The following is a 23,345-nucleotide window of genomic DNA, read 5'->3' on the forward strand; positions in this document are numbered from 1 at the left end:
GGAAGTTGTCGAGGCAATGAAGCACCCAAAGTTTTTGTGCAGTTCCACCAAAATCGAACATCCCTGTTGGCACATATATTGAGAGAGTGAGATTACTGTAATAGTGGGACTAGTTTATGAAACATACACTAACAAATAGAAGCACCCTCATTATCTTAATGGGTAAAGTTAGCAACATAGTAGTCTTGCTTAAAGAGAGGTATTAGTTTATTTAATCAGTGCCAATTAGCTCAACTCAACACTCAAAGCATTGCCATTTATCATAGGTTGCAAAACATTAACGTGCAAAGATAAAGGAGTTTCTCATGACAGTAGCACGATACAAATAGAGATGACAACAAACTAATATGGATGAAGGCCTTAGGCCCATACCAACCTGAGAAAAAAAGCTTATTCATGTAGTCCCCTAAGAGATGATAAAGCACTCACTGGAATCACACAATAGTATATATTTTTGTGCACTTCGAATGTATGGTTGAAATCACTCTTATTTACCAGTGCTAAGATTATATCGAAAGATTATCAAGAACTTCCAGAAGAGTTAAAGCACTGGCTGGGATACAGTTCATTGTATTGTCTTGTGTAGTTCCATTTAATGTATGATTGGCACAGCATGATCCCTGTTTGCACAAGTAGGAACAAGGTGAAACGTTCATTACCTTAGTGAGAAAGGATAGGAAGACATTAGCATATTACTCAACCAGTAGCATCAAATTCATGATGGACAATACGCAAAACATTGCCTCATTGAACCAATGGCAATAAATTGACATGCAAAACAATAGCACTATTATGTCATGACACTAATAATATTCCCTCCCTGCTCCACCACATGATTCACCTCCATAGACAAACATACACACGTACAAGATTCAGCATAGGGTCCTACTAAAGATTTGTTTAACTCCAATAGGAAAATTAGGCAGTAATAAATTAGTGGTACTTAAGTACTCCTAATTAATTAAGTGAGACAGCAGAAGTGGAAGGGCTCCCTGGAGGATCGTCTCACATGTAAGGTAGTCGTTACAGGAGCCCTTGAATGGCCTCGACTGAGGCCTCTGGCTTCAGCAAGATCGCCTTGGCACTGTTCATTCTTCTTCTTCTTCTTCTTCCTCTTCATGCTCTGTTTCTCTTTCTCCTCACCAGTTGGTGAAACCAAGTACATGATTGGCCTTCTAATTCAGAATTTGTTTTTTCAGTGAGGGAGTACAAGTGTACTAGTAAAAAACAGCATTATTTTCTCATGGCAGTCGGAAAATAGAGATGAACACATGCATTAAATATCATTCTTACATAAAGGAAGGTTATGGTGCCAATATGGATGATGAGGATTGGAACACAGATCTCCCTTTGTGCAGTTCCACCAAAATGAACCAACTGTTCCATTATGACATTCCAGTTAAACAACACAAAAGTCACTTCTTTTAAGAAGAGTTTTGTGCAGTGCACCAAAAGGTCACAACAGCAACCAGGTGAATTGGATATCCCTGTTTGCACAAAAAGGCACAGAGGAAAACAATCAGAGTCTCAAACAATTACAGGCAAAAACATTTGGCTAAACTTGTCATGGCTTATAACAGTGGGTGCACCAGCAGTCCAGCACCATGTACGTAAACAGGGGCATGAAGCGGTGATTCATAGTTTGTTGCCCCGAGAAACAAACATCCAAGAAACATATCTGGGTTGGTCCCATTTTTGTTCACTCTAGCCACCTACTCCTATGTGTGAATAGCAAATCTAGTCCTGGTCATACCACTGTGTACAGCGTTACCCCTATATTTCCCTTTTCGACCAAGAGACCGGTTGGATGACCAGTCTGTACTACTTTCACCCCCTTTCCTTCCTGTTTGTACCAAGTCCGATGTACATACTAAATTCTCCCACCCCCACTTTATTTCTTGTTTGAACCAAGTACTCCCTCCGTTCGGAATTACTTGTCATCAAAATGGATGTGTAGCTTTATCAATGACAAGTATTTTCGGACGGAGGGAGTACAAGATTCGACTCCATGAAGTAGCTTTATCTCTAACAATAGAAGAAAAAAATGTGATGTTGGACCATCCGATCGAGAGGGGCTGAGAGGTAGAAAATGATGCACATGCAGCGACGTAGCGAGCTAGGGAAGTAGAGCTAAGGCGGTTTCAAACGAAAATATACCTGAAGGTCGTCGGGATGTGGATAGGTGGGCGGGGGGAGGCCGGATCCGCCCACAGGCAACGACGAAGGGATCAGAGGACCTCTCGCGCCGGCGCTCGGCCAGAGATAACGGTGCGGCCGGGAGTGGGTCTCCTCCCTCGCTGTCGACGATGGCCTAAACGCTGCCCCTCCTCCCCTTCACCGGCGGAGGGGGATACGTCCGGATCTGTAACCAGCAGTGAGGATAGAAAGCCAGTGTTTTTTGAAGGGAGAAAGATAGCGTTACTACCCCTACCTTGTTTAAATCTGAAGAGGATGAGAGTGTGTGAATAGACCAACCCTAGCAAGCAAGCGCGGAGGCTCCGGCCTATATATACGTAGTAAGCAACCCTAGCAAGCAAGCAACCCCTATCTTCGTCAACTCGTACAAGACCGAGAAATTTGATTATTACAATGCCCTCTCCCTCACGGACTGAGCTCCGGTGCCTTAACTGCATGACAGGAGGGCCAACCACCTGTTGGGCCCACCTGTCATAGACGCAAAGGCAGGAGCAGTAAGTTGAAGCTTTCGCTATCCCTCCTGCACAAGGTGGACGGACATGCAACAGTGGATTAGATACTGTAGAAGTACAAGTAGCATCATTATTGTTCGTCTTCTTGAAGAGGCGAAGAGCCAAGCACAACCCGAACGTGGCAGTTGTGAACACTCACGTGGTGCGGTTCCTTGGAGTACTAGCCAGGCTCTTGCATGAGACAAAATTGCTATTGTCTAACAATTAAAATCCATTATCCATTGGTTGATACTCATTCTGCATAGGTCCACGCGCTTAGCACCGTTTCCTCCTGGGGTCACCAATGTTTATTTGCTAATTAATAGCATTGCATGCAATGAACTAGCCATTGCAAGTCATTAAAAGCATGCACACCTCTCATCTCTTATTGGTTGATATGTCAAGAAATAAGAAACAAGGTAGTAGTTAATGCACCACACCTAAGTGTTTTGGGACTATTTGGTTTTCGTAAGATGACTTACACACCTAGACGGAGGGAGTAGTATAGCCCTGTAAACCGGAAAGGAGTATTTGCCTTTCTAGAGATTTCAACAAGTGACTAGACTACACCGTGTGCAGTACTCCCTCCCTTCCGGTTTATAGGGCTCAAATCTCAAATCTCGCGAACCAAGGCATTTTGCGATTGGAGGAATGTATCTCGTACTTTACAAAACTACCCTAATTAAAGTCATGCATTAATTATGTAGTTCTCTCGTTTTCCTCTCCGCCTTGGTCGTGGTGCACAATATTGAGCACTCCTATATGACTAGCCGCTCTATCTACATGCGGGACATTTCAAAGCATCCGGGCCAGCGTGCCATCCACCAAATCACAGTGAGGTGCTACAGTCGAGACTCACCTGTAACCCCGGTGTGGCCGTCATGACCCGTCATATCACAAAACCCACACCTTTACCAATAGTGGTAAGGTGGCCTCCAAGTTGGACTGGACGAAGCAACCATCATTTCACTGGAACACTCGTTCAAGCCCTTTCTTCCCTTTATTGAAGAAAACCTCACTCCAGGCTACTCACTTCTACCATTTTTCTTCTGTACCAACGAAGGAAAGGTGGGCGAATCAGTTATGCTGCTATATTTTCATTCCAAGAATCTTCTTTTTGCGAAGCACCGACCGATTATCACATCCTATTCTTTTCCCATTTTCATTGCGATTGTGGTTTCCTTTCGATTGCTTTTTGTTTGTCAGTTCATTGATGGATCCTGGAGCACTAGGCAAAGAGTTGCCCGCGGACAACCCACTGGAGACAGTGATCTCGAGGAAGCGAGCACCGACCAACGAGTTGACCATGTTGGCGGGCCAACCCATGGAGACGAAGAACTCCAAGAAACAAGCATTGGCCAAAGAGTTGAGGACGTTGGCGGACGAACTCCTCAAAGGAAGTTGGAAGAACAACAAGGGCCCCACCGTGCCTAGCCCATGAACTCTGATTGCCACCTATGTGAGGCTCAAGACCGAGTTTGAGGAGATAGTCCCCGTTGAGGAGCAGTATTCCCCTAGCAAGGTGATGGCCCCCATCGAGGACGACGAGATGGCCCCCGGAGGGTTGAGATCCCCCGGTGAGCTGCACAAGGTAAAAAATAATGGCTTATTACCATAGTTGTGGTTTTTGATTATTTGCAATGTGCTTGCTAATATGTTAGGGTTGTGCAGGTGCCGGTGGACGTCCTTGATGATTCCAATGTTGTGGCCCGTCCTGTTGGCATCGCCCCGGAGATCGATTCCGATGCCGCTGTCCATCCTGTGGACATCGCCCCAGAGATCGATTCCGATGTCACGGTCAGTCCTGCAGACATCCCCCAGAAATCGATTCCCATGCCGCTGTCCGTGCTGTGGTCATTGCCGGAGAGATTGATGACAAGAAATAGTTGGTCGCGCTAATCCTTCAGGGTAGTTTGCATTGCCCCTATGTTTAATTACCAAAAAGATGCATGTTATCAAACAATCTTAGGGCTAGTGCATTGTCTTGTGTGGGCGGATCTTGCTACTTTTGTTTGATAGTGAATCATGCGATGAATCATGCGAACCCTCTCCGAGTTATGGAAATAGATGTATCCTCACCAGCTTTTGATGTAATATATGGCATGATTAGATGTAAGTTTGAACTGTTTATCATATCAGCAGGGCTTGTTTGATGATTCTTGGTGTTTGTAGGCTAACTACTATGTGAGCTATAGTACTTGCAAAACACTCACCGAAGAGAAACATTGGGGCTGATGAGCTCGTGGTACGCTTATACTTATCCCTCGTCGATCGACCAATAGCCCTAGCTCCTAAAATTGTATGCTTAGCGATCGATGACCTAGGTGGGCTAGTTTGGCCTAGTGGGTTTCAGTGATATGACGTGCAACACAAAATCATAGCAGTGCAGAGACGTACTCCCTCCGTTCCAAAATAGATCACCTAGGAGGGCTAGTTTGGCCTAGTGGGTTCCAGTGATATGACGTGGTACAGTGCCGTCTAGTCTTCGCGTGTGGTAGCAGTATTGCAGGTACAGTAAGTTTTCTTGAAGAAGCGGAATTCAACGAAGTCATGATGGTTCCTTCGTCCGAACAACGTATAGTGGGAAAGGTTGGGCCTGCGATACGACCGGGGTAGACCAGGATAATTTTGTGCATGGCAGGTGGACCAGGATGGTCGACGTCCCACATGTCGGTGAATGAAAGTATTCTTTCCAATATAGAGGACGAGCAAGGAGTATTCATTGTTTATTTTTGATGAAAGCTATTGTCTCCACTGTTACGACGAAGGAGTGTGAAACACGGCAGCCCAGTGAACTTGGCATGTGCACCACTCCCTCCTTCCTCATGTAATGCCCAGGTTACAGCTTTTTCTCACTTTTTCTCTATCTATTTCCTCTCAAATGTTTTTTACCTTTCTTTTTTAAGACACAATTGTTTTTTATGCCTTTTTTAGAATTAGTTTTTATACCTAGGAGCACGTGTAGAGATGGGCTCTTGCGGAGCCCACTCCTTGACTTTGTCAATGCCTCTCTCTCCTCCACATAAGGAGTACTACTTGCTATGCATGCATGCGGCGGGCAGCTGGCGTCTTGAGGGGCCAGGGCGGTGAGAGCGGGCTTCGAAAGCGGTCCGGACTCTAGCATAATTTTGGTTTTTACAATATTTATTTCTCCATTGACAGGTAGGCCCGCGTAGATAGATAAAGAACACGAGCTGATGAGGCGCATGCGGACTGTTTGACTGGTCAACCAGACAAATACGGAGCTATACGCTAAGCCAGTGACCGTATAATCACCATATCTCGTATACAATGATCAAAGTGAGCTATCAAGACAAGTTCGATGACCGCCAATGCATTTTACTCGGTAATAAATGACCAGGATTGAAGGGGAATGCAAATTTGCTTCGTCTTCTGTCCTTGAGCTCTTGACAAACTAATGCACTATACGGTTGTACGGCCACTCCACCCCAGAGCTCTCACCAAGCGTCGTTCATGCCACCGCGCCGCACACTAACCGGTAAGGCAGCGATGGCATCCCGCCGCGTCGAGTTCCTCAATGCCCACGACCGCACACAAAATGGTAGGGAAGCGATGGCATCCCGCCGTGCCGAGTTCATCGCCGCTCGCGACCTCACAACTATGTGGGAGGAATTTGAAGATGTCAAGGCCGAATGGGCGGTAGAGCAAGAGGCGGCCAAAGCCACACAGAGGGAGCGGAAAAGTCAGAAAGCACTCAAGAAAAGAGAGACCCGCCGCCGCAAGAAAGAAAAGGACGCACGCGCTGCTGTGGAGAGGTCGGCGGAGAACCAAGCACGGCGGGGTGTCGGCGACAAAGCCGGGAAGGAGAACGATGGCGTCTGGCCAGCATGTGAGAAGTAGTAGTACTAGTAGTTAGTGTGTATGTGTGTGTGTGTGTGTCTGAGTACGAGCATTTACCAGTACTACTAGCTACTACTGTAGTTTTTAGAGAAAATTACCAGTACATTAGCCTAGACTAAATGGAAAAATTCCTATCCTAAGAATCAAATGGCATCTCTTTCTCTATAGGAATTGAGATGCATGTCATCTCACTTCCTATGATTTTCATATCCCTATCCTATGAACGAAAGGAGGCCTCTGTTGGAGTAACTACTATAGCTAGCAGTACTGCTGGTACAGTAGTTTTCTTCAAGAAGCGGAATTCAACAAAGTCATGATGGTTCCTTCGTCCAAGCAACTTCAAAGTGGGAAGTGGGCCTGTGATTTGACAGCTCATTAGTCATTGTTACTGCGGCGCGACGACCTGGGTGACTCCCTTGGAGTTCTGCGTGATGAAGCTATGTACCTAGGGTAGGGTCATGGATCTGTCTGACATACCCTCCCTAAGGACATCCCTACAAAGAATTAGAAGCAGTCGAAGAGAAACCATCATCCACTCGACCATGAAGATGTGCTCATTCGACCACCTTGAAGACACTCGACCACCTTGAAGACATTCGACCAGTAAAGGATGAGAAACTCTCCACTCTGCAACGATCGGGACTTAAACCATAGCTTTATGGGCATTTATAACACTTTACTTCAAACTTACCAGTAACGCCCCTCCATTATGGGAATTGAACCTTGGGTAATGGAGGGGAGCTGGGGTCCTGGCGCACTTTCTGTAATTCACACACATATATTCAGTCGACCGCCTCAGGGCTCCGAGACATAGGGCTGTTACTTCCTCCGAGAAGGGCCTGAACTCGTAAACTCGTGTGTACAACTCCTCCATAGCTAGGATCTTGCCTCTACATTCCTACCCCCCCTATTCTACTGTTAGTCTTAGAACCATGACAGTTGGCACCCACCTTGGGGCAGGTGTCTTAGCGACTTATTGGAGAAGTTGCAATTTTTCCGATCCCCTTCATCATGGTTCCAGGCGGAGGTTTGGCTGAGGGCCGCGAGATCCGTCTCGGCGCGCTCGTGTTTGTCGTCGACGACTCCGCTTGGCTTCAGGAGGCACCACTTGACGCCGACGCGCTCCCCGCCCGCGGGGTGGTGCACTTTCGTACATGCGTCCGTGGCGTCCTCCTGCGGCAACCGTCGACCCAGTACCAGTCGACTCCATCTCCAGCAGCTTTCCCCCTCCCTTCGACCACCGGAGCTAGCGCACCGGTCGGTCGAGGCTTTAGCGGTGGGTGAAGCATGCGGTGGCCCGCCAATCGGCCACCCCTCAAGTCGCGGCAATCGAGCCCGACGAATCTCTCTATGGCCTGTTCGATCTGTCGACTGGCTCCATAGAGACTGCATCCGAGTGCGGCAGCAGTGACTCAGCGGCGGAAGTCCTGATGGTCAATGGACCACGCAGTCCTCCTGGCTTCAATCGTGAAGACGGAGGTGACGGGAACGGCGATCCGTCGCACGTTCACGAGGAGTACCGCCCCGAACCTCTCTCCTCGCAGCAGAGGGAAGAACTTCGTCGCCGGAACATGGATGCCATGCATACTCCTATAGTTGGAGAAACCCCCGAGGCCCAGGCCTTGGAGCAGGCGCGCTTGGCCAATCTGGCTGAGCGCACTCGACTGGAGAACCTCGAGCGCGCACTCGACGACCGCGCTCGACAACGTGCTCCCGAGTCCAGTCGACGCCAACTTTTTCCACCTCCAAATTAGGTATACCGAACACCAATCTAGAATTTAGCAGCTGCCGCCCGGATAGCAGAGTCGATTCAACCTTCCCAATCAGAAGTTGGCCGAGGTCTGGTGCAGATCAGAGCCTTGATCCGGGCAGCGGGAGAGCGAAATACGGTCGTATCTCAGTCGCGGAATAGGATCCATAGCAGATCCGTGGTCGCAGACACAGTCCAGTCGGCCCATAGCCCGAGATCTCCCCCAAGGCGTGAGGGACGTGGGGATCGGCGCAATCAGTGCAGAATCTGAGAGCAGTATGATCGTCGAGCCGATCGTGATGATCGCCGTTGAGTGCCCACGCCACCTCCAAGGAGTGGGTCATACGTGCCTCGGCCACATGAAGACAGACGCCCTCACAGTGTCGGAAGAGGTATTCCAGTCGACCCCAGGGAGGCAGGCTTTGATGCGAGATCCATTCTCGTGCAAGGCTTGGTCGACAGAAACGGAGCTCACCGAGAGGGCCATGACAGAGATCCGCAAACCAGCAACAGGGTGCATGTCTCTGGTCCAGAGTGCTTCAGCAGAGCTATCAAAGCTGCGGTGATTCCCCCCAACTTCAGGTTGGCGTCTGGAGTTAGTAAGTTCACCGGAGAGTCCAAGCCTGACACTTGGCTTGAAGACTACCGAGTGGTTGTCCAGATTGGTGGCGGTAATGATGAAGTGGCCATGAAACACCTTCCTATGATGTTAGAGGGCTCGGCTAGAGCATGGCTGAATCAGTTAGCACCTAGCAGCATCTATACTTGGGAAGATCTCACCGGAGTGTTTGTCAGAAATTCGAGGGCACTTGCAAACGACCGGCAGGTTTGACGGAGTTACAGTGTTGTGTTCAGAAACCGAATGAAACTCTGAGGGATTATATCCAGAGATGGATCACCCTGCACCACACAGTAGAAGATGTGTCAGATCAGCAGGCAATTTGTGCCTTTAAGGAAGGCGTCAGGTATCGGGAGTTGAATATGAAATTCGGCCGGACAGGAAATATGACTCTGGCTCGAATGATGGAAATTGCCACCAAGTATGCCAATGGGGAAGAAGAAGAGGGACTCCAAAGTGGCAAGCACAAAGCAGTCACCCACGAAGGCGGAGGAGGAAACTCCGGTCAGAAACAGAAGCGCAAGGCCGAGCCAGCTGCTCCGGGTGAAGCCTTGGCTGTGGTTCAAGGAAAGTTCAAGGGGAAGCCCAAAGGGCCGTGGAACCCCAAGAAAGTAAAAGATCAAGATGGAAATGACGTGTTGGATCTGCCGTGCCATATCCACACCAAAAAAGATGAGGAAGGTAATTTCATTTACCCGAAGCACACCACTCGGCAGTGTCGGCTCCTAATCCGATAGTTCCGAGAGAAATAGCTCAAGGAAAAGGAGAAGGAGGCGGACAAGGCTGAGGATGAGGAAGAGGATGATGATGGTTATCCCCACGTGAATTCCACTCTGATGATTTTTGCTGACATTGAGAGCAAAAGTCGATTGAAAGTCATCAACAGGGAAGTGAACATGGTCGCTCCGGCGACACCCAGTTACTTGAAGTGGTCGCAGACTGCCATTACATTCGACCAGTCTGATCATCCAGCGCACATCGCCACCCCTGGGAGGCAAGCACTGGTGGTCGACCCGGTGGTCGAAGGCACTCGACTGACAAAAGTCCTGATGGACGGTGGCAGTGGCCTGAACATACTATATGCAGAAATGTTGAAGGGAATGGGCATTCCGATGTCCAGACTCAGTTAAAGCCATATGAGTTTCCATGGGGACATTCCAGGCAAGAAGGCTGCATCCCTCAGTCAGATTGCACTCGACGTGGTTTTCGGTGATTCTAAAAATTACCGCAAAGAAAAGTTGACGTTTGAAGTTGTGGATTTCCAGAGTGCTTATCATGCAATTCTGGGCACGCTAGCTTATGCATGATTTATGGCTCGACCATGTTACGTGTACCTCAAACTGAAGATGCCTAGTCCCAGAGGAGTGATCACTATCTCTGGTAATCGGAAGAAGGCAGAAGAGTGCTTCTAGAAGGGCTCAAAGATCGCCGATGCCCATATGACCGTGGTAGAATTGTAAGAATACCAGAAGAATGCAGACCCGAGTGACTTGCCGCGAGCCAAGAAGCCAGCCACAGATTCAGCATTCCAGTCGTCTGGTGAAACGAAGTCGGTTCACATTCACCCGACAGATCCCAATGCTGCCCTGACTCACATTTCAACCTCACTCGACTCCAAATCGGAAGAAGCGCTCATCCAGTTCCTCCGTGAGAACTAGGACATCTTTGCATGGAAGCCTTCTGACATGCCGGGTGTTCCCAGGGAACTGGCTGAGCATCATTTGCAAGTCGACCCGAAGGTGAAACCAGTCAAAGAGCATCTTCGACGGTCCGCCGTCTAGAAGAGAAAGGCAATCGGGGAAGAGGTGGCTCGGCTTTTGGCAGCTGAGTTTATCCTAGAGATTTGCCACTCCGAGTGGTTAGCCAAAGTTGTCATGGTCCCAAAGAAAGACGACTCACTTCGCATGTGCATTTATTTCAAGCATATCAATCGGTCCTGCCCGAAATATCACTTTCCTCTCCCTCGCATCGACCAGATAGTTGACTCGACTGCAGGGTGCGAGCGTTTGTCCTTTTTGGACGCCTACTCCAGGTACCACCAGATCCGTCTGTACGGACCCGAGGAAATAAAGGCAGCTTTTATCACCCCGTTTGGGTGCTTCTGTTATGTCACAATGCCATTCGGTCTGAAGAACGCCGGAGCCACATTCATGCGGATGATTCAGAAGTGCCTTCTCACTCAGATCAGTTGGAATGTGGAAGCATACATGGATGACATTGTAGTCAAGTCACGTAAAGGTTCTAACTTACTGACTGACCTTGCTAAAACCTTTGCCAACCTCAGAAGGTATGATATCAAGCTCAATCCATCAAAGTGCATGTTTGGAGTTCCAGGCAGAAAGTTACTCGGTTTTATTGTTTCCGAACGAGGAATCGATGCTAACCCAGAGAAAGTAGGCGCTATACTCCGAATGAAACGCCCTGTGCATGTGCATGATGTCCAGAACCTTACTGGTTGCTTGGCCGCCCTGAGTCGATTTATTTCTCGCCTCGGTGAAAAGGCGCTGCCTCTTTACCGACTGGTGAAGAAATCAGACAAGTTCGAGTGGACCCCAGAAGCTGATGCAGCGTTTGTAGAGCTAAAAGCCCTGCTTTCTACCCAGCCGGTGCTTGCTGCTCCAATCAGCAAAGAGCCTCTACTGCTTTATATAGCAGCCACTAGACAAGTCGTCATTACAGTACTTACGGTCGAGCGGGAACAAGATGGAAAAGCTTATAAGGTTCAATGCCTAGTTTATTATATTTCTAAAGTCCTGACCCCGTTAAAGCAGAGATATCCTCATTATCAGAAGCTTGTCTATGGGATTTACATGACCACGAAGAAGGTTGCACACTATTTCTCAGATCACTCTGTTACAGTCGTCTGCGACGCTCCATTGTCAGAGATTCTGCACAACAGAGATGCAACTGGTTGAGTGGCCAAATGGGCGATTGAACTCCTTCCTTTGGATATCAAGTTTGAGGCAAAGAAAGCTATCAAGTCCCAAGCAATAGCAGATTTCCTCGCCGAGTGGATCGAACAGCAACTGCCGACTCAAGTTCACTCGGAGCACTGGACCATGTTCTTTGACGGATCCAAGATGCTCAACGGTTCTGGTGCTGGAGTAGTTCTGGTATCCCCTCGAGGAGACAAGCTAAGATATGTCCTCCAGATTCACTTTGATTCCTCCAACAATGAAGGAGAATATGAAGCACTCCTGTATGGGTTGTGCATGGCCATCTCACTCGGCGTCCGTCGCCTCATGGTCTATGGTGACTCAGATTTGGTAGTTAATCAAGTGATGAAGGAGTGGGACGTCAGAAGCCCAGCCATGACTGGTTATTGCAACACGCTGAGAAAGCTTGAGAAGAAGTTTGAGGGGTTAGAACTCCACCACATACCTCGACTAAAAAATCAAGCAGCCGACGATTTGGCAAAGATAGGTTCCAAGAGAGAAGCCATCCCCAGCAATGTGTTTTTGGAGCATATTCACTCACCGACAGTTCAGGAAGATCCTTTTACTAAAGAGCCCCCGCAACGCAAGAGCGCCATAGACCCAAATGAAGTCGAGGTCCCAGCCGTGGTCGACCTGATCATGGAGGTTCTGGCCATTACTCCCGACTGGACGGTGCCCTAGATTGCATACATCCTCAGAAAAGAACTCCCAAAGGATGAAGAAGAGGCTCGATAGATCGTCCATCGATCCAAGGCCTTTACTGTGATAAGAGGGCAGATGTTCAGGAAAAGCGTGACTGGAGTTGGTCAGAAATGCATAACACCAGAAGAAGGTCGAATGATCCTCAATGACATCCACTCGGGGACCTATGGTCCCTGAGGGAGTCCTGGATTAGGGGGTGTTCGGGTAGCCGAACTATACCTTCAGTCGGACTCCTGGACTATGAAGATACAAGATTGAAGACTTCGTCTCGTCTCCGGATGGGACTTTCCTTGGCATGGAAGGCAAGCTTGGCGATGCGGATATTCAGGATCTCCTACCATTGTAACCGACTTTATGTAACCCTAACCCTATCTGGTGTCTATATAAATCGGAGGGTTGTAGTCCGTAGGGGAGAATCAACTCCATACACAACAATCATACCATAGGCTAGCTTCTAGGGTTTAGCATCCTTGATCTCGTGGTAGATCTACTCTTGTACTACCCATATCATCAATATTAATCAAGCAGGACGTAGGGTTTTACCTCCATCAAGAGGGCCCGAACTTGGGTAAAACATTGTGTTCCCTGCCTCCTGTTACCATCCGGCCTAGACGCACAGTTCGGGACCCCCTACCCGAGATCCGCCGGTTTTGACACCGACATTGGTGCTTTCATTGAGAGTTCCTCTGTGTCGTCGCCTTTAGGCCCTATGGCGCCTTCGATCATCAACAACGATTTAGTCCAGGGTGAGACTTTTCTCCCCGGACAGATCTTCATCTTCGGCGGCTTCGCACTGCGGGCCAATTCGCTTGGCCACCTTGAGCAGATCGAAAGCTACGCCCGTGGCCATCAGGTCAGGTTTGGAAGCCTTAACTACACGGCTGACATCCGCAGGGACTTGATCTTCGATGGATTCGAGCCACAGCCAAGCGCGCCGCACTGTCTCGATGGGCATGATATAGCTCTGCCACCGAACAGCGCCTTGGAGGCCGCACACGCATCGGTTCCGACCATTGATTCGGAGCCTACTGCACCGATCGAGGATCAACGGTTGGACGCTGCCTCAGGGGCTGCGATCTCAGAGGCGATTGAGCCGAACTCCAGCCCCACACTCCGCATAGCCCATGACTCCGAGGAGCCGGATTCCTCTCCAAGCTCCGAGCCCTCCGTGCCCCTGCCGATCAAATCCGATTGGGCGCCGATCATGGAGTTCACCGCCGCGGACATCTTTCAGCACTCGCCCTTCGGCGACATCCTGAATTCTCTAAAGTCTCTCTCTTTATCAGGAGAGCCCTGGCCGGACTACGGTCGACAAGGTTGGGATACGGGCGACGAAGAAATTCAAAGCCCACCCACCACCCACTTCGTAGCCACTGTCGACGACTTAACCGACATGCTGGACTTCGACTCCGAAGACATCGACGGCATGGACGACGATGCAGGAGACAAACAAGAACCAGCACATGTAGGGTGCTGGAAGGCCACCTCGTCATATGACATATATATGGTGGATACTGCAAAAGATGGAGATGGTGATGGAACAGTGGGGGATGATGCCCCCAAGAAACAACAAAAGCGCCGGCGTCAGCGGCGCCGATCTAAATCCCGCCACAGCAAAAATGGTGATTCTGGCACGGGAGATAATACTACCCCGGATAGCGCCGAAGAACACCCACCTCAGCAAAATTCGGCATAGGAAGATGGAGAAACCAGCCCTCATGAAAGAGTGGCAGACCGAGAGGTCGAGGATGATAACTATATGCCTCCCTCCGAAGACTAGGCTAGCCTCGATGACGATGAATTCGTCATACCATCAGACCCCGCCGAACAAGAGCGTTTTGAACGCAAGCTTTTAGCCACGACAAGCATCCTCAAGAAAAAGCAGCAACAACTTAGAGCTACCCAAGAATTCCTAGCTGACAGATGGACTGAAGACCTTGCGGCCGAAGAGTATGAACTCGAACGCCCCTCCAAGAGTTACCCGAAGCGCAGGCCGCTACCCCGATCAGAGGAGGAAGCACCTACATCACCAGCACAGGACATGGCAGACCGGCCATCTCACGGCCGCGACAGAGAGGCCTGTCGGCCCTCCACCCAAGCCACGCCCCGACGCTGCTCAACTAAGGCACGGGAAAATGTGCCTGACCTGCAAAACATACTGGAGGATAAGGCAAGACAAACAAGATCGATCTACGTATCGCGCAGGCGCCCTACGACATGTGACAATGATCTTCACTCCGGATACAACAAATCCGGCCCGGCCGAACACAACAGACATAGCTCTTCCGAGCTGCGTCGTGATATAGCCCAGTACAGAGGCGCCGCACACCTGCTATGCTTCACGAATGAAGTAATGGATCATAAAATCCCAGAGGGTTTCAAACCCGTAAACATCGAGTCATACGATGGCACAACAGACCCGGCGGTATGGATCGAGGATTATCTCCTTCACATCCACATGGCACGCGGCGATGATCTACACGCCATAAAATACCTCCCGCTCAAACTTAAAGGACCGGCCCGGCATTGGCTTAACAGCTTGCCAGCAGACTCAATCGGTTCTTGGGAGGACCTAGAAGCTGCATTCCTCGACAACTTCGAGGGCACTTACATGCGACCGCCGGATGCCGATGACTTAAGCCACATAATTCAGCAGCCAGAAGAATCAGCCAGACAATTCTGGACACGGTTCCTAACAAAGAAAAACCAGATAGTCGACTGTCCGGACGCAGAGGCCCTAGCAGCCTTCAAGCATAACATCCGCGACGAGTGGCTTGCCCGGCACCTGGGACAGGAAAAGCCGAAATCCATGGCAGCCCTCACGACACTCATGACCCGCTTTTGCGCGGGAGAAGACAGCTGGCTAGCTCGCAGTAACAACTTATCGAAGAACCCTGGTAATTCGGACACCAAGGACAAAAGTGGCAGGACACGTCAGAATAAGCAAAAACGCCACGTCAACAGCGACAGCAATGAAGACACGGCAGTCAATGCCGGATTCAAAGGCTATAAATCCGGTCAGCGGAAAAAGCCATTCAAAAAGAATACTCAAGGCCCGTCCAGTTTGGACTGAATACTCGATCGCTTGTGCCAGATACATGGCACCCCCGAAAGGCCAGCCAATCACACTAACAGGGATTGTTGGGTGTTCAAGAAGGCAGGCAAGTTAAAGGCTGAAAACAGAGACAAGGGGCTGCACAGAGACGACGAGAAGCCCAAGCCGCCGAACAACAATGGACAGAAGGGCTTTCCCCCACAAGTGCGGATGGTAAACATGATATACGCAACCCACATTCCCAAGCGGGAGCGGAAGCGTGCGCTACGGGACGTATACGCGATGGAGCCAGTCGCCCCAAAGTTCAACCCATGGTCCTCCTGCCTGATCACTTTTGATCGAAGGGACCATCCCACTAGCATCCATCATGGCGGCTTCGCCGCATTGGTTCTCGACCCAATCATCGACGGATTTCATCTCACAAGAGTCCTCATGGACGGCGGCAGTAGCCTGAACCTGCTTTATCAGGATACAGTGCGGAAAATGGGCATAGATCCCTCAAGGATTAAACCCACAAGAACAACCTTTAAAGGCATTATACCAGGTGTAGAAGCCAACTGTACAGGCTCAGTAACACTTGACGTGGTCTTTGGATCCCCGGACAATTTCCGAAGCAAAGAGTTAATCTTCGATATAGTCCCGTTTCGTAGTGGCTATCACGCCCTGCTCGGACGAACCGCATTCGCAAAGTTCAATGCGGTGCCGCACTATGCATATCTCAAGCTCAAGATGCCAGGCCCTCGAGGAGTAATTACGGTCAATGGAAACACCGAACGCTCCCTCCGTACGGAGGAGCATACGACGGCTCTCGCAGCGGAGGTACAAAGTAGCCTTCTCAGGCAATTCTCCAGTCCGGCCATTAAAAGGCCAGACACTGCCAAGCGCGCCCGGAGTAACCCACAGCAGGACCGCCCGGCACACTCTGAGCAAGCGTAGAAATGCGGCCCCAACCCCAGCTTTCGCGACATAGCGAAACCAGTACCTCGCGTACATAACTATGCCCTTGAAATACCATGGGCACAGGGGAAGGGGCACAATAACGGCACGCCCAAAGTACGGCTTAAAACGTACCAGGGGCTGCCGGATTCTTTTTTTAATTTTTTTCTTATTTCTAGGACTCCATACTTCGGACGACCTGTTCGGCAATTCGACTGCCGCACAAACGATGCAAGATCCAGGGAGGCAGACAAGCCATGCCGCATTATGGAAACCCCAGGTGGTCTCTGTTACGAGCGGTATACCTGTTTTAAATACAATTCCGCGGCCTGCCCCTGTAAGGACATACTGAATAGTCCAATATATTTTGCTTACCGCATTATTTGTATCGTTCGGCTTTGATAAATAGCCTCTCTACATACAATGCATAGCTTTTTGTCTATCTTTTGCATTATAATCTCTTTTATATATGTTCATTAATGACATGTTGCACCCGTACACTGTGGTACGGCAAGTACGTCAGGGGCTTCAGTACCCTTTAATATGGCGTGAGAAGTCCGTACACTTTCACAAGTGCGGCACCCCGAACATATAGCACTATATGCATCGGCTCTGAATCATGATTTGGGTCAATAGTTGGGTTTGCCCGGCTCCTATGTTTTGGTGCCTTACGTTCCGCTCTATCGGCTAAGGTAGCACTAGGAGAACCACTGCGATTGTGCCCCGGTTGATCTGGGTTAAGCACCTCAGTGGAGAAAGCTAAAACTGACTGTCATGATGAGGCGAGAGACCGGTCGCTGTTCAAGAGGTTTTTCGAGTCCCTAAAGACTTATGCCGCTTCGAGCGAGGAGCTGGATGACCCTAGCCAAGGCGTGGATAGCGCCCCGAACTCGGTCTTCTGAACTAGGGGCTTCTCCGAAATTAAAAATTATAAAGTTCTATGGCTAAGTGAGAGTGTTCAAGCATTATAGTCCGATTGCCTGGTTCATCGTGCTGAGCGCCTCCCTCGAAGGACCCAATCATGGGAAAAAGAGCGCTCAGGTTTATCACCGAACACCCCAGCACTAGTGGCATGGGGGCAGAAGCCGACGACTGGCCATCTCTCAATTTTTGATAAACGGCTGCACAGAAAATAATATTTTAAATTCAATAAGCATTGCTTAGCGCATATGAACAAGTTTTCAGCGCACAGGATAAAATTGAGCGAGTTCATTCAAAAATTACATCCTTGGTACATTCATCCGCCACAATGCGGGCACCCGCAAGAACATCCTTATAGTAGTTCTCAGGCTTGCGATGCTCCTTCCCCGGCGGTGGCCCGTCCCTCACAAGATTCTCACCGTCCAGCTTACCCCAGTGCACCTTAGCATGGGCAAGGGCCCGACGGGCACCTTCGATGCAGACGGAGCGCTTGACGACCTCGAGCCTTGGACAGGCCTCCACCAGCCGCCGCACTAGCCCGAAGTAGCTCCCAGGCAGGGCCTCTCCAGGCCACAGCCGAACTATGAAGCCCTTCATGGCCTGTTCGGCCGCCTTATGGAGCTCGACCAGCTGTTTCAGCTGGTCGCTGAAGGGCACAGGGTGTCTGGCCTCAGCATACTGAGACCAGAACACCTTCTCCGTCGAGCTGCCCTCTTCAGCTCGATAGAATGCGGCGGCGTCGGATACGCTGCGGAGAAGATCTGTGAATGCCCTGGAGAGCTTCGGATTCGGGTAAGTAACAAGTAGTTTACTTTTATATTTCTGCTTTGCATGAAGAATGCCTTACCCGCTGCTATCTTTTTCACCTCCTCCAACTCTTGGAGGGCCTTTTGGGCTTCGACCTTGGCAGACTTGGCAGTCTCAAGGGCCATCGCGAGCTCGGACGCTTGGGTCTTTGACTCAAGCTCCAAACTCTCATGTTTTTTCATGAGAGCCTGAAGCTCTTGCTGCACCTCGCCGACCTGAGCCCCAAGTTTCTCTCGCTCGGTGCACTCCGCGGCCGTTTTCTTTTCGGCCTCAGATAGCGCCTGCTTGAGGGTCGCCACCTCAGTCGTGGCCCCTACAATAAGCAGTACAATCCTGTTATTTTTTTGCAATCACGCCTCTCTATAGGCACCCTTTTCAGTAAGGTATTTCTTACCTTCTTTCTCCTCGAGCTGCCGCTTGGCAAGGCCGAGCTCTTGCTCGGTCCGCTCGAGGTCCTGCTTCAGGACACCCACCTCCGCAGTCAGTGCGGCGGTGGATAGCAGCGAAGCCTGCATACGCATATTGACTCTTTTTATTAGACTCCTGCGAAATTTACTAGATCCTCTATTCGGCTTTTCTTTCCGAATGCCAAACAGAGCATCAGGGGCTACTGTCTATGCGGTAATATTTTTACATATTTTTTACTTACCTCGAAGCCTGTTAGGAGGCTAGCGCAAGCTTCACTCAGTCCGCTCTTGGCAGACTGAACCTTCTGGATCACCGTACTCATAATAGTATGGTGCTCCTCGTCGATGGAGGCACCTTCAAGCACCTCCAGCAGATTGTCCGTCGCCTCCGGTTGGACGGGGGCTGCCGGCTCAGAGGGCTTGCTCCTCTTGGAAGGAGTTCGCCTGCCGCGGTCCGAAATCGTTGAAGATTCCGGCACGGCGTCCGGCTCAAAGCCGGACTTGGAGCCCTAGGGGTCTTGTCCCCTTTACTCCTGGAGTCTGGGAGGTCGCCTTGCGGCTCCTCCAGGACCACCTCCTCCTGCCCCGGAGCTCGTTGTGACGCCACTTCGGCGTCATCCGCAGTGCGGGGGGAGACAGCGGGCGGAACTGAGTTCACGTCCGAAGAATCCAGGGAGCCGCTCGACGACTCGTTGAGTTCGGCCTGGGGCGGGCTGCATGATTATATTCAACATTAGGGAAAGCTGTGCAATGAAAGGAATATCATGAATTACTCTGGTATCCGAACACTTACGATTTCACCGGACGCCTGGCTTTGTCCGGCCACTCCTCTTCGTCCTCATCGGCGTCGGGGGCGTAGTCCGGCGGAGGGGTTTTCCTCTTCTTGGACCCCTCGGCCTTCCCCCTTGGGGAGGCCTTCCTTTTCTTTCCTCCCCCCGTTGGGGGGGGGAGAGCTTTCTTCTTCCTCCTCCTTGTTTTCACGGGAGGAGGGCGCCTCGGACTCGTCGGATGACGAGTCCGACAACACCACATTACGGGTACTCTTTCGAGTCCTCGTGGCCTTCTTCTTCTTGGCCTTCTTCTCCGGCACCACATAAGGCGCCGGAGCCAGCAGCTTCACTAGTAGAGCTGGGGCTGGGTCTTCGGGCAACGGAGCCGGACAATTAATCAGTTCGGCTATCGCCCACCAAGCCTGTGAAAGGTAAAGGAGTTTAGATCCTGCATAGAGTCAAACTATGAAAAAAGCTGAACATCCTATAAAAGGTGAAGATAGCTTACCTCGCTAGTGTGACGCTGCGAGCTGTATCCGCGGTCCTCGGAAGCGGATGCGGGAGCCGTGGCACCTTTGATTAGCACCTTCCAGACGTCTTCATACGTCGTGTCGAAGAGCCTGCTAAGGGTTCGGTGCTGTGCCGAGTCGAACTCCCACAGAGTAAAGTCCCGTTGTTGACACGGGAGGATTCGGCGAATGAGCATGACATGGACTACATTTACAAGCCTGATTGGCTTGTTTACCAGGGACTGGATGCATGTCTTCAGTCTGGTCACCTCTTCCTCGTTACCCCATGATAGGCCCGTCTCTTTCCAGGACATAAGCCGCGTGGGGGGTCCGGATCGGAACTCGGGGGCTGCGGTCCATTTTGGATTGCGTGGCTCGGTGATGTAAAACCACCCAGGTTGCCACCCCTTTAGGGTCTCTACAAAGGAGCCCTCGAACCACAGGACGTTGACAATCTTGCCCGCCATGGCGCCTCCGCACTCCGCCTGGCTGCCACTCACCACCTTGGGCTTGACGTTGAAAGTCTTGAGCCAGAGGCCGAAATGGGGGCGGACACGGAGGAAAGCCTCGCACATGACGATAAATGCCGAGATGTTAAGGGTGAAGTTCGGGGCCAAATCGTGGAAATCCAGGCCGTAGTAGAACATGAGCCCCCGGACGAATGGGTGAAGTGGAAAACCCAGTCCGCGGAGGAAGTGGGGAAGGAATACTACCCTCTCATGGGGCCTTGGGGTGGGGAGAAGCTGCCCCTCCTCGGGAAGCCGGTGCGCAATGTCTTTGGACAAGTATCCGGCCTTCCTTAGTTTTTTTATGTCGCCCTCCATGACGGAGGAGACCTTCCATTTGCCTCCCGCTCCAGACATCGCTGGAGAAGGTCGAGGTGGGAAGTACGGGCTTGGGCGCTGGAGCTCGAGTGCGCAGGAGATGGATAGGCAAAGGAGGAAGAAGGCGTAAGTAAAAAGGTTGATCCTTATCCCCTTATATGGGCGGATGCGGTTGTACATCCCCACCTGCCTAATAAAACTCGCTTGCCTCCCAAGCGCCGTGGTAAATGGCGCGGTTAGGGTTACCCACGTCCGTATTGATGAGAATCCCATAAAAAAGGCACACGATCTCTGCTTTGACAAGACGTGCCAAGGAAACTGCCTCGCAAAACATGCTGAGGTGGAAAAGTAAAAACGATTCGAGTAAAGAACTTGGCGTAGCGTGAAAGCGCACTGCGGAATACGTCAGAAGATATGATTTGTGTTAATATTATTCTCTCTATGGCAATATGTGGAAGCTTATTTTGCAGAACCGGACACTACTCTTGGTGTTTACAATCTTCTATGAAGGACTTGGAGGAGGAACCCGCCTTGCAATGCCGAAGACAATTTGCGTGCCGGACTCGTCGTCATTGAAGCCTGGTTCAGGGGCTACTGAGGGAGTCCTGGATTAGGGGGTGTTCGGGTAGCCGAACTATACCTTCAGCTGGACTCCTGGACTATGAAGATACAAGATTGAACACTTCGTCCCGTGTCCGGATGGGACTTTCCTTGGCGTGGAAGGCAAGCTTGGCGATGCGGATATTCAAGATCTCCTACCATTGTAACCAACTTTATGTAACCCTAACCCTATCCGGTGTCTATATAAACCAGAGGGTTGTAGTCCGTAGGGGAGAATCAACTCCATACACAACAATCATACCATAGGCTAGCTTCTAGGGTTTAGCCTTCTTGATCTCATGGTAGATCTACTCTTGTACTACCCATATCATCAATATTAATCAAGCAGGACGTAGGGTTTTACCTCCATCAAGAGGGCCCGAACCTCGGTAAAACATCGTGTTCCCTGCCTCCTGTTACCATCCGGCCTAGACGCACAGTTCGGGACCCCCTACCCGAGATCCGCCGGTTTTGACACCGACAGTCACCATGCATCCTCCCGGGCCATCATGGCTAAAGCATACCGAGCTGGATTTTATTAGCCACAAGCAAATGAAATGGTGAAAGATATAGTCGACAGATGTGAAGGCTGCCAGTTTTACTCCGGCATGTCTCACAAGCCAGCATCAACCCTGAAGACCACCCCCCTCATCTGGCCCTTTGCTGTTTGGGGACTGGATATGGTTGGACCACTGAGAACTGGCAGGAGCGGCTTCACTCATGTGCTCGTTGCAGTCGACAAGTTTACCAAATGGATCAAAGCTAAACCTATCAAGAACCTTGATGCTAGCACCGCTGTCAGTTTTATCAGAGAATTGACATTCAGATATGGAGTCCCACACAACATTATCACGGACAACAGATCGAACTTCGATTCTGATAAGTTCAGAGCTTTCTGCGCCTCTCAGGGCACGCGAGTCAACTATGCTTCTGTCGCCCACCCGCAGTCGAACGGACAAGCAGAAAGAGCCAATGGCCTAATTCTCAAAGGACTGAAACCTCGGCTGATGCGTGATCTCAAACACGCAGCAGGTGCTTGGGTTGACAAACTTTCGTCAGTTCTGTGGGGTTTAAGGACAACTCCTAATCGGTCGAACGGACGAACTCCTTTCTTCTTGGTCTATGGAGCCGAAGCTGTTCTGCCAAGTGACCTGCTCCACAATGCACCCTGAGTTGAGCTCTTCTCCGAAGGGGAAGCAGAGCAGGCCCGGCAAGATTCAGTCGATCTCTTAGAGGAGGAAAGAGAGATGGCCTTGATCCGCTTGACCATCTATCAGCAAGACTTGTGTCGATTCCACGCCAGAAATGTGAGGGGTCGAGCTTTTCAAGAAGGAGACATGGTTCTTCGAGTGGATCAACAGAAACCACACAAGCTTGACCCGACTTGGGAGGGCCCCTTCATCATCACCAAAGTTCTCCACAATGGAGCATACCATCTTTACAACATTGAGCATCAGAAAGACGAGCCACGGGCTTGGAACGCGGAGCTGCTCCGCCCCTTTTATACCTAAGCACTCGTTCGGATAAAATGTAATAAGAAACACCTTTGTAATTTGTTTATCAAAGACAAGAACTTATGGTCCTGTCATTCAATTGTTGTTGTTCTTATTTACTTCTGAAATCCCCCAGTGGGTGGGCTTAGTCGCGAATCCGTTTCGCCTAAGTTTGAAAGAAAATCCTACCGAGTGGAGAGCAATCCTCCCACTCGGGGGCTTAGCTGCAGTCCAGCACTCGCCTAAGTTCTCTCACTAGGAGGCTTAGCTGCAGTCCGGTACTCACCTAAGTTTGAAAAAATCCTACCGACTGGAGAGCAATCCTCCCACTCGGGGGCTTAGCTTTAGTCCAGTACTCGCCTAAGTTCTCTCATTAGGAGGCTTAGCTGCAGTCCGGTACTCGCCTATGTTTGAAAAAATCCTACCGAGTGGAGAGCAATCCTCCCACTCGGGGGCTTAGCTGCAGTC

Source organism: Triticum dicoccoides, chromosome 3A, assembly GCF_002162155.2.
Source record: "Triticum dicoccoides isolate Atlit2015 ecotype Zavitan chromosome 3A, WEW_v2.0, whole genome shotgun sequence".
Classification (NCBI taxonomy): Eukaryota; Viridiplantae; Streptophyta; class Magnoliopsida; order Poales; family Poaceae; genus Triticum; species Triticum dicoccoides.